The sequence below is a fragment of the Neophocaena asiaeorientalis genome, unplaced genomic scaffold, assembly GCF_003031525.2.
Source record: "Neophocaena asiaeorientalis asiaeorientalis breed wild unplaced genomic scaffold, Neophocaena_asiaeorientalis_V1.1 scaffold514, whole genome shotgun sequence".
NCBI lineage: Eukaryota > Metazoa > Chordata > Mammalia > Artiodactyla > Phocoenidae > Neophocaena > Neophocaena asiaeorientalis.
The window spans coordinates 196,124-207,044 of NW_020174914.1; the positions used below are offsets into that span (position 1 = coordinate 196,124).

At 35.7% G+C, this 10,921-nt stretch overlaps 1 protein-coding gene across 1 annotated transcript in view; it reads right to left on the reverse strand.

The window, feature by feature from the left end:
* MANEA (mannosidase endo-alpha) overlaps positions 1-10,706 on the reverse strand; it is a 77,929-nt gene extending 67,223 nt beyond the window's left edge. Inside the window, exon 1 of the mRNA XM_024760428.1 lies at positions 10,590-10,706. The gene's annotated coding sequence lies outside the window, so the exon portion shown is untranslated. The remainder of the gene's footprint in view (positions 1-10,589) is intronic.
* Between the last annotated feature and the right edge of the window lie 215 nt (positions 10,707-10,921).

Sequence of the window (10,921 nt, forward strand, 5' to 3'; positions counted from 1 at the left end):
TTTTTTTTGCGGTATGCGGGCCTCTCACTGCTGTGGCCTCTCCTGTTGCAGAGCACAGGCTCCGGACGAGCAGGCTCAGTGGCCATGGCTCACGGGCCCAGCTGCTCCGCGGCATGTGGGATCCTCCTGGACCGGGGCAAGAACCTGTGTCCCCTGCATCAGCAGGCGGATTCCCAACCACTGCGACACCAGGGAAGCCCAGTACCACATTTTTTCTTCATGTTTTGTCTCTAGTGAAGCAGTTTATAGGCCATAGTTCAGCACTGAAATTCCTCATTTGCAAAACAGTAGGCCCTCCACATCCACAGGTTGTTTGAATCCACGGATGAGGAACCCACAGATACAGAGAGCAAACTGTACTATGCCACTTTACATAAGAAATTTGAGCATCCACAGATTTTGGTATCCACATGGGTCCTAGAACCAATCCCAGCCCCCTCACGGATACTAAAGGACAACTTTACCCTTAACTTCCTTTACTTCTCTCCTTCCTTAATACTTATCTGGTAGAACCTCAAATAAATGATGTCTGGCTTGACCTTGATCCAGAATTACATAATGATATTGGAGAAAAACACACACCATGTTGACTTTTCACTCTGAATTTATGACCATAAATTTCGGACATTCAAGATGGCTTAACAAACCTATTACTATACCCCAGTACTTTCACTTTTCTAACCTCAAAAGAATTATTTCATTCTTTCTCATTTTTCATCAAACGTGCTACTAAATCACCAATTTCCTTTATTCTCTTCAGATAGACATGTCTTATACTTTGTAGAGAAAACAGAATCAATCACATAAGAAATCCTTTATCTTCCTATTAAGAAATTAACCTAGTAACATCTACTGTTTTATGTCAGCAAATACTTCCAATTTTAACTTTAGTATTGTTTCACTGCTTTGCTTTCCTTGTTCAAGAAGTGCTATTACTTTTATTGAATCTTTGCTGAATTTTTACAACTGCACCTTCTTTTTCACCTCTTTCTTCATTTAATTTTGATTTTTAAGTGTCTTGTTACCCTCTATTTCTCATATGGCATTATCTGTTATGTTTGTCTTCTAGTTTTCAGATAGGAATATGAATTTTGTCGATTTTAATTATCTTAATATTCTCTCATTTCTGAGTTTTCATAATTGTAATTTACTTGTTCATTCATATCTCACATATTTACTTTGTTTACTTGTATTTAAATATTAGGTTACAGTTGTTATATATTTATGAACATGGTTCTTTGCCATGCTTCAAGTGTTTACAAATTTAACTTTTTTGCCCATAATGACTTTGCATGGAATTTGACTCAAATTATTTTTTTTGTTGCTAAATATTACATGAAATAATTTTTCCTTAATGTTTGAAATGAATGTTCAATCATGATAATTTTTCTAGCTTCACGACTCTAGCAATCATTCTTCTGTTGTTTTTGTGAAGTTTTAATATGGCCTTGAATTTTTTTCCGATATCAGTTGGGGTTTACTCCATTCCCACGTTTACCTGGAATTTTTTATTTCCCTCACTTTTATTTTGTTCCTACCCTGCTCAATTTGAAAGTTATTTCCAGAAGTTACTCTTCAATATGAGGCTTTGTCCTGAAAATGAGCTTCAGCTACTTAGATTTATTTTAAAATTTTATAAATAAATACATTTATATCTTTTTGTTATTGATTTCTAGTGTGAGTTAACTGAAAACATTTCCAGTGTGATTTCAATCCTTTGAAATATGTTGAGACTTGCTTTAAGGCTCAACCTATGAACAATTTTGTTAAGTATCCCATATGCACCAGAAAGGAGTATGTATTAGGTAGCTAGTGGTTACTGAGTTCTACATATGTCTACCAAACCAAGTACACTAAGCATGTGGGTTATATTTTTCATATTCTCACTCATCTTTCTTCTACTTGTGTTAAAAATCCCCCACCATCATTATGCCATGTCTGTAACTGCTTACATTATATAATTGTCACTGATGTTATTATGTGGAGACAAATTTAGGAGTTATATTTTCCTGAAGTATTAAATTTTGTTTTATAATTAAATGTTCCTTCCCTTCTCTACTGATGGGTTTTGACTTAAATTCCACTCTAATATTAATATAGCTATAACATATTTTATTGGGTTCATGTTGGCACAAAATACATTTTTATCACCTCATTGTCACCTTAAATGACTAGTTTTTTTAAAATATGACATTGCTTTATTGTTATTGTTGGTTTTAATCTAATCTGATAGTCTCTGTCCAACAATTATAGTATTCAGCACATTTACAATTCTACAAATATGGATACTATAGCTTTAAATCTACTTCCTACTTTTATCCTTAAGTCTACTTACCCTTCTACTTGCTTTCCTTTTGGATTCCTTCTTACTGGCCCTAATTTCTCTCTTACCTTCTTTTTTTTTTTTTTTTTTTTTTTTTTGTGGTACACGGGCATCTCACCGCCGTGGCCTCTCCCATTGTGGAGCACAGGCTCCGGACACGCAGGCCCAGCGGCCACGGCCCACGGGCCCAGCCGCTCCGTGGCACGTGGGATCCTCCCGGACCGGGGCACGAACCCACGTCCCCTGCATCGGCAGGCTGACTCTCAACCACTGCACCACCAGGGAAGCCCTCTTATCTTCTTTTTAATTGTTTCATTCTTCCCTATTTCCTTGTTAATCATACAATCTCTTTGCTATTAATTTAGTTATCTTAGTGATTACAAGCATGTACTCTCACTTGTCAAAATCCAGTATGAATTAGAACTTTACCGTTTCTTAAATAATGAAAGCACTCTTAGAAGATTTTGTTTCCTTTATCCCTGCCCCAACTTTTGGCTCCTATTTTGGTATATTTTATTTTTTTACATATACCTTATACCCCTCCAGATACTATATTGTTCTGTACAGTCAATGTTCATTATATTCACCCTTTCCTTTGTTCTTCACTTGCTCTATATTTCCATTTAAAATAATCTCCCTTAGGATGAAGAAATAATTCCCTTTAATAGGGTCTTTGGTGTTGGTCTGCTGATACTCTTTTCATATTACTTTGTTTGAAAGTATCTTTGTTTTGCCTTCACTTGGACTTTTTATGTATACACTTCTATATTCATAATTATTTTCTTTCAGCACCACCCTTATCTTCTGTCTTTGATTGTTTATGATGAAAATCCGACTATTATTTTTTCTCTTTATTCCTTTAAGGATAATGTATTTTCTTTTTCTCTGGTTGCTTTTAATATTTTTTCTCTTCATCTTTGGTTTTCAGCTGTTTTCCTATGGAATATATAGTAGTACGGTTCTCTTAACTTTTATCTTGCTTGAGGTTCAAAGTGCCTCTTCAATCTCTGGGTTGGTATCTTTCCTTAGTTTTGTAAAACTCTTGAACATTATCTCTTCAAATATTGCTTTTGCTCAATTATTGCTCTCTTGCTCTCTCATCTCTCATTATGGAATACATTACACACATCAGAATTTTATGTCCCATGTGTTTCTTCAATATTTTTTAAAATTTTCCTCCTTTTGTCTCTCCATGGTTGTCTGAATATTTACTTCTGAACTATTTTCAGTTTCCTGATTCTCTCCAGCAGTGATTAATTAATTTCAGTTATAATTTTAGTCATAGAATTTCCATTTGACTCTTCTTAGAGATATCAGTTCTCTGCTAAAATTTTCCATCTTCTCTTTTAACTCCTTGAATTTTTTAATCCCATTTATTTAAAGTCCACCTCTAATAACCTGAATCTGAAATATTAGGATTCTGTTTCTATTGCCTGTTTGGTTTTTTCCTCTCTTAATATCTGTACAGTAACTCTTTTTTTTTATAGGCTAGGTTATTTTTTTACTGAATTCCAGACATCATATATGAAAAATTTCAGAGACAATGTGAGGCTCTATATATTATTTTCCTTCCAAGAAAGCTTATTTTTGCTTCTTGAAGACTTCTAGAGTAGAGGAAGATTATCTTAATATAATCAGAGATTGAAATCTTCAAAACTAGGTATAAGTCCTTCCGAAGATTAGGTGTATTTCTGATTCATCTTTACTCCTTTATACTCATGGGTTCTGATATCAAAGTCACAGGTATTTATCAAGATCCCTCCTCTAGGATGGGCTTTGGAAGGGCCCTGAATTCCAATTTTGGTCCCCAAAGAGCCATGAAACTACCAAAAGCTCTATTCATTTTCTCAGCTGCCACTTTCTACTTAATTCTCAGCTCCTCTGCAGCTACTTTTCAATCAGAGGTTTTAAATAACGCCCCCTATTTCCTACCCTAATCTCCCAAAGAAAAATTAAGTTTTAGGGCTAGAATCATTTAAATACTTATATAATCCCACCTGAATTCCCTTATATCCTTAGTATAGTGAAAGGCTTTCTATACCTATGACTCAAAATTCAGATGCAATAAATAAAAAACATTAATTTAACTACATTAATTTTTAAATATATATATCAAAAGCACTACAAAATAGTGAAAGGACAACTGACAAACTGAATGAAAATATTTGCAAGATCTTCTGTGTCACTCAAAACTAGAAAAATGTAAATTAAAACCTCACAAAGGTATCATTTCTTATCTATGAGATTGGCAAAAAATAAAAAGTATGAAACTACATCCTGTTGGCAAGACAGTGAGAAGCACTCCTATGCATTGCTAATGAATGCAAATTTGTACAACATTTTTTGGGAACTGGCAATATCTAAAAAAATTACACATCCATTTTCCTTTTGACTCAGCAATCCTACTTCATGGAATTTACCTTGAAAATACACAACCAATAGTAAGTACATAAGTTCATATACAGCATTGTTTGTAATTGTAAAATGTTGAGTATTCAGAAAAAAATGAGCAAGAGCTCTTTGAGATGACGGAAAGTGATATTCTGGATATACTGGCTAAATGAAAAAAGCAAAATGCAAGTAAGAAAAAATCCATTTTCTCAAGTGAGCAAAATAAACATAGAAAAACAAGAATCTAATAAGGTTGATTATCTAGAGTTAGAAACTGGGTGGAAAATAAGGGGAGATGAAAATGGGGTAGAAGGGTGGGGAATGGACGTAACTCTTCTCAGAGTATAACATTTTATGCAGTTTTGTCTTTTTGAGCCACGTTATATTTCACATATTCAAAACAAACAAAAAATATTTAATGTTAAACTCCAGTTAGTAAGTGGGTTATTTTTTGCTATGAAACAGATTAGCAATTCTTAAAATACTTAACGTGTATTGTAAAAATAAGCAATATATGCTGCGAAATAGGGCCCAGGTTTTTCACTGACAAAAAAAAAAAGGGAGTTACAAATGTAGGAAGTGGGAGGCTAAAACAAAACTTGTGTTGTCAGATTGCAATTGGCAGTATCAGTATGGATGTATGGCTTTTAAAAGATCAATAAATAGGAGTGTGTGTGTGGGTAGGTGGGTGTGTACACATATAAATACATGCAATTTATTTCCTAGATCTGTCCACTGAGAGAGTATAGAACCAAAGAAATCCTGGCAGCAATAAACACATCTGATGACGAGACTCTGAATTGTATGTAGCCCTGTCTACTTGATAGAACCAGGTTGATTCCAAGAACGTGGCCGAGAAAGTACAAGATGAGCTTGGGACATCTTGCCAGAAAATCAGGAAGTAGTCAAAAACTGTAGAGACATGTCCATAGGATACAGGAGTCAGGTTGAAGGGGCAACTACTGACTAAATCTGGGACAGTTTCAGCATCAAAATAATGACGAAGAATAATAAATTATAGACATTAAAATAAGAATTCATGAATCTATACTGACATTTTAAAAATGTAAAAATAAATAAATGGAATAAAGAAGACATTTTAGAATACCAACTAATAAATTTAGATGGAATAATGGAATTGGACTATCACTATTTGGCTACTACCATAACTGTATCAAGGAAGAATCATTAATGGATATTAAATGAGGGGTTAAAAGAAGCAGGGTTTATGAGAAACAGGATATCTACATATTGGCAAAGCATCTCCCCCCCCCCAAAAGATATTCAATTAACTACAAAGAGAGACATAGTAACTTAACAGTGCAGAACCTAGCAGACACCACCTTAAACAAATGATCAAAATTAACTTCAGCAGTTAATTTTGAATAAGTAGATATCTTGAGTCTACAGAGTGGATGCTCTAAGAAGAACACAGAATCACTGCTGTGGTATTTCTGTCAGTATTAATCCAGATCTAATCACAAAGATACATCAGACAACATATTAAGATACTCACATACACAGATATGTACCTACATATATATATATGTATACATATATGCATATATATGCATATGTACACATATTACATATATGTATGTAAAATTATATACAATGTAATATATGAGTGTGTATGTGTGTGTGTGTAGTGATAAAGCAAATGTGGCAAAATATTACCATTTGGTGAAGCTGCAGGAAAAATACACAGGGATTGTTGAGTTGTTTGTATTACTTTTGAATCTTTAAGTCTAAAATTATTTGAAAATGGAAAAGAAAAAAAAAAGACTATCACCAGCAAACTGGAGGACATGAACTCTTAACATAATACCTGCTTATTTCGGGGAAGGACCAACTCATACAGTCCTTAAGCTTTGCACTGCAGGACTCCAGGGAGTGATATTCCTATGTATGGAATGTGACAGCATTGCGCATAGGAATAAAGGATGAGATAACCATTTTGACCTGCTTCTATGATTTGCTGTCCTAAAATTTCCAAGTTGTCAAGATAAAAATAAATCCTTCCCTTTACTTAAAGAAGGTAAGAATTTTGACAAGCCATTAAGTAGAAAAAAAATTATGGATATAATATAATCTCAACTACAGAGAGGAAGGAAGTGTACTTAAACATGTATAATGATTACCTCTGGGTAATCATTTACTCAGTGATATTTTCTTATGCTGTCTTCTAAAATTAGAACATAGTATTTCATAAGGAAGAAAAGTTTGTTTGGAGTAGGTATTTTATGAGGAAATAATCAATGGTAATGAATATTGACAAATCATAGAGAATGGGAGGAATGACTGCTAGATTCAGAAATTAGTAAGACATTGATTTTTGAAATGCTGATTAGCTAAATGGGTGAAATGCATGGAAGAGTCAGGATACATAACGGAAAGAATATTGATTTTGAAATCTGAAGATCTAAGTTCAAATCAGCTTTGTTGACCTAATTGTGTGACCCTGAGTTTTTTTAATCATCTTAAAAGAAAAAAATTAACTGTTCTATTTTCTGACAAAGTTGTTCTGTAAATCATGCAAGATAACGTATGTGAAATAAAATGTAAAAGGGTAATGTTTTAATCAAATGTAAATACTGATCGGATTTAAAAAAAAGAAAAGTGAAGAAATATATGAAACAAATAGTTCTGAGACATTTTTCTATTTGTTAGATTCATTTCTCAGAGCTATGGATGAACACAAAACACAAAATATCTATTTATAAAAGCCGCATTTCCCCCCCTTTTGCCTCTAAATCTAATTTCTCTTTTCTTTTTATTTAATTCATTCATTTAAAATGTTTACCACATCATTACAGGTGATCCACTGGCTCTACCCCAACCTCCTGATCTCAGTGAACAATAAGGCATCTCAACCTAAATAAAGGCAGCAAACCACTGTGATTAAAAGCATGGGCTCTGCAGTTCAAATGCCCGGGTTCAAATTCTAGCTGTGCCTTTTTTTAGCCATTTCACCTATACAAGTGGCTTGATCTTTTCCCCGCTTCTTTTCTCATCTTCACGAGTTATTTACCTCACTCAGAGGATTTTTGTGAAGATGAAATAAGTTAATATTATAAAACCCTTAGAATCATTTCTGGCTTAGTGTAACACTGAATAAATATGAACAATTATTTATTCTCATGATGATTATTATTAAAGATGGGTGTCTGGCAAGCAATCAATAACCAACACATAGTTTACTCTCTCTAAATACCTATTCTCCATATAGCTAACTTCTGAAATACTACTCTAATCCTTCAAGACAAGGCTGAACTGTTGCCTCTTCTTGATACCTCTCCCAATGATTCCAGGGTGAAAAGTACTCACTATCCCATACAGTCTATTACACCACTACCTACTTTTTAAATTGGCTTTTTTAATGTATTGCTTCATGCTATTTAATGTATTATACCCACTACTAGATTGTTCCATAAGGTCCAGAAATAGAGTCCTTACCTTTACACTCTAGTAGAACCCAATATGTCTTACATTTAGTCAGTGGCCATTAAGTGTTCAGCTTAAAGAATTTAATTTCTGGCCCTTTTGTTTTTGACATTGGTATTTATTTGGGCAGTATGTGTATAAACAGATTCTACTGACTATACATATAGTTGACATTTGACATTGGTATTTATTTGGGCAGTATGTGTATAAACAGATTCTACTGACTATACATATAGTTAACATGTTCAATCTATACTAAACATATTATATAGGAAGAATCATAGATAGATAGATCTAATAATTTCAAAAATCCATTTTAATAAAAATTATCATGTCCAACTTAGCAAAACGATGAAACTTGAGATGCCTAGCAAGTCTAACGATTTTTAGTAGAAAAGGAGTGGTAGAACTACTTATCTGGTTTCAACAAAAGAAAGAAGTTTCAGAAATCACCTCAGAGAAAAAAAATCCAAGTTAATTGCAGATGTAAAGGTTCCAAAAGTAGTAATGTACTCAATACTCAAGGTACTGGGTAATGAAAATCTAGTATCTTCAAAGGGCAGTTTACATGACATAATAATACATAGAAATAATACGTTCTTTTGAAACTCGATGGCTTCTATTTTTGTGTTTGGTGATTTGGAGGTCTTTTCATCTTTTAAATGATTGTTTTTGACTTGGAGGTCTAGTGAGATATAAGAGATTCAGAATTAGTGTGATATCAATTATGATTTCAAAAAGGATTAGCTCCTACCCTGTTACTCAGAAAAGCCAAAAAGATTTCACTTTTTAATTATTTATTATTATACAGATTTCTGGTTGCTTTTTTCTTTTTCTAGCTGTTTCCTAATATTATTTTCTAAGAAGCCATTGTAGAAAAATATAACTAACACTAGAAGACACACCTGGAACTTTCAAAATCCGTTTCTGTACCACGAGTTCCTTGATTAGGTCGGTTTTAATGTAAACACTTGTACCCCTTCGCTAACAGAAATTCAGTTAAGCATAATCTCATCTTTCCATTTTAATCTTCCCAGCAACCTATGATGTAGAACTTCTTTTTAATACCATTTTACAGATGGCTGAACTAAGGTACAAAGCATTTGGTAACTTTTTCCAAGTCTCTGGGCTAACAAATGGCTAAGTAACCTGTCTGAGTTTAAGCAACTAGCAAGGAGCTGAGAAGTATGGCTCTAGAATTCAAGCTCCTGTCCTCATCTTATTCCACCTTACTACAACATTTTAGACAAATCAAGTTTAAAGAATACAACACCATAAATTTTGTGACAGATGAAAACTGCTGACATGTGGTCATGTTTTCATTTAAAGATTATGGATTTAGAAAACAACGATTATGTTACCTACTCATAAACTGTAGTCCAAATTTAATCTGAAGAAAGCTTATTATCTTATCATACACTTACTATTCATTGTGTGACTAAAAGCCAGCAGCTCTGGTAATGTTTTATGCATAAAGCGTGAAAATCCACAAGATTCACTACACAACACTATTTTTTCATGGTTTACATATAGCTCAACATGAAGGGAGTAACACATTGTCATGAAAACGATGTGCAAACAACGTAACTTAATATTACCAATACCTAGATTTTATTTTGTATTTCTCTTTCAAACTATTGTCCAAATACTTTACCATAATCAACCCATTCCAGTCCAATTTGCCTTTTTTTAAGGTCATATAATTAACATTTTCCTCCCTTGTTTTATTTATTTTTTTAAGCACTTCCGCATTTTCCCTTAACTCTCATCCGTAGGGTCTTGCAACACTGAAGCGAAAACAAACTAACCTAACTGACTAAATTTCAATTTGCTCCTTTAGAAAATGGGAGAAGATACTATTCCAGCAGAGTTGCACCCTGCGATTTAGCAAACGAGAACAGTCTAAGATGATAGTGCCAAACGTGTGAACAGGTGAATGGAAAAGCCATGCCTGATGGAGACCAGAGCCCTCCACCTTCCTGCTATAGCCCAAGCCCGGTAGGCCTCGACCTTCCCACTTGCCCGCAAGGCTCAAGGCCGAGTTTGGGGACAAAGGGACACGGCTCTGAAAGACTTCCGTCACTCCCGAAATACCCAGCTTGCTGGGGAGGGAAGGGAAAACCGAGGCGACAGGACGTTCCGCTCCAAAGAAGTGGCAGAGACGACGCCAGCAGGGTCGAGATAAAGTAGTAATATAGAAGGCAATAAAACTAACCCAGACAAAGTAAGGGGTAAGAGTGACAGAGTAGGGTGTCCCAAGGTCCCACAGCTCGCAGCTTGAAGCCCCCAGCCGCCACCCGGAGGGGCGCAAGGTCAAAGGCCGTCTGCAGGCGAGCAGATTGGCTGGCGGGTGAGCGCGCAGGCGCTGGGGAGTGGCCCTGCTACCGGCCAAAACCTCATCTGCAGGGCCCAGAATCCTCCAGCCACTCACCAGGGTCTAAGAATTCAGCCACCAGTAGAGACTCGGCCACCCGAGACGTTGAAGCTGGGAGTACAGAGAGCCCACAGCGGCCCTGCTGCGAGGCCGAGCAGCCCTGCCTCCCGAAAAGCGCTCGCAGAGCTTTCCGGGAGCCCTGAGGGGCGGGGCCGGGATGGGGCGGGGCTCACTGAGTGGGAGGGTCTCTGGCTTCCAGGCAGAAACCCCTGGGGTCTGTGAGGGACTGGAAGGGGTGTGGGTGAGAGAAGAGAGAGCATTTTCTGGGCGTCTCTTACGAGTGGAGAAAAGGCGCAGTGTAGAGTTGGGCTGGACTCGCATACTCTTTC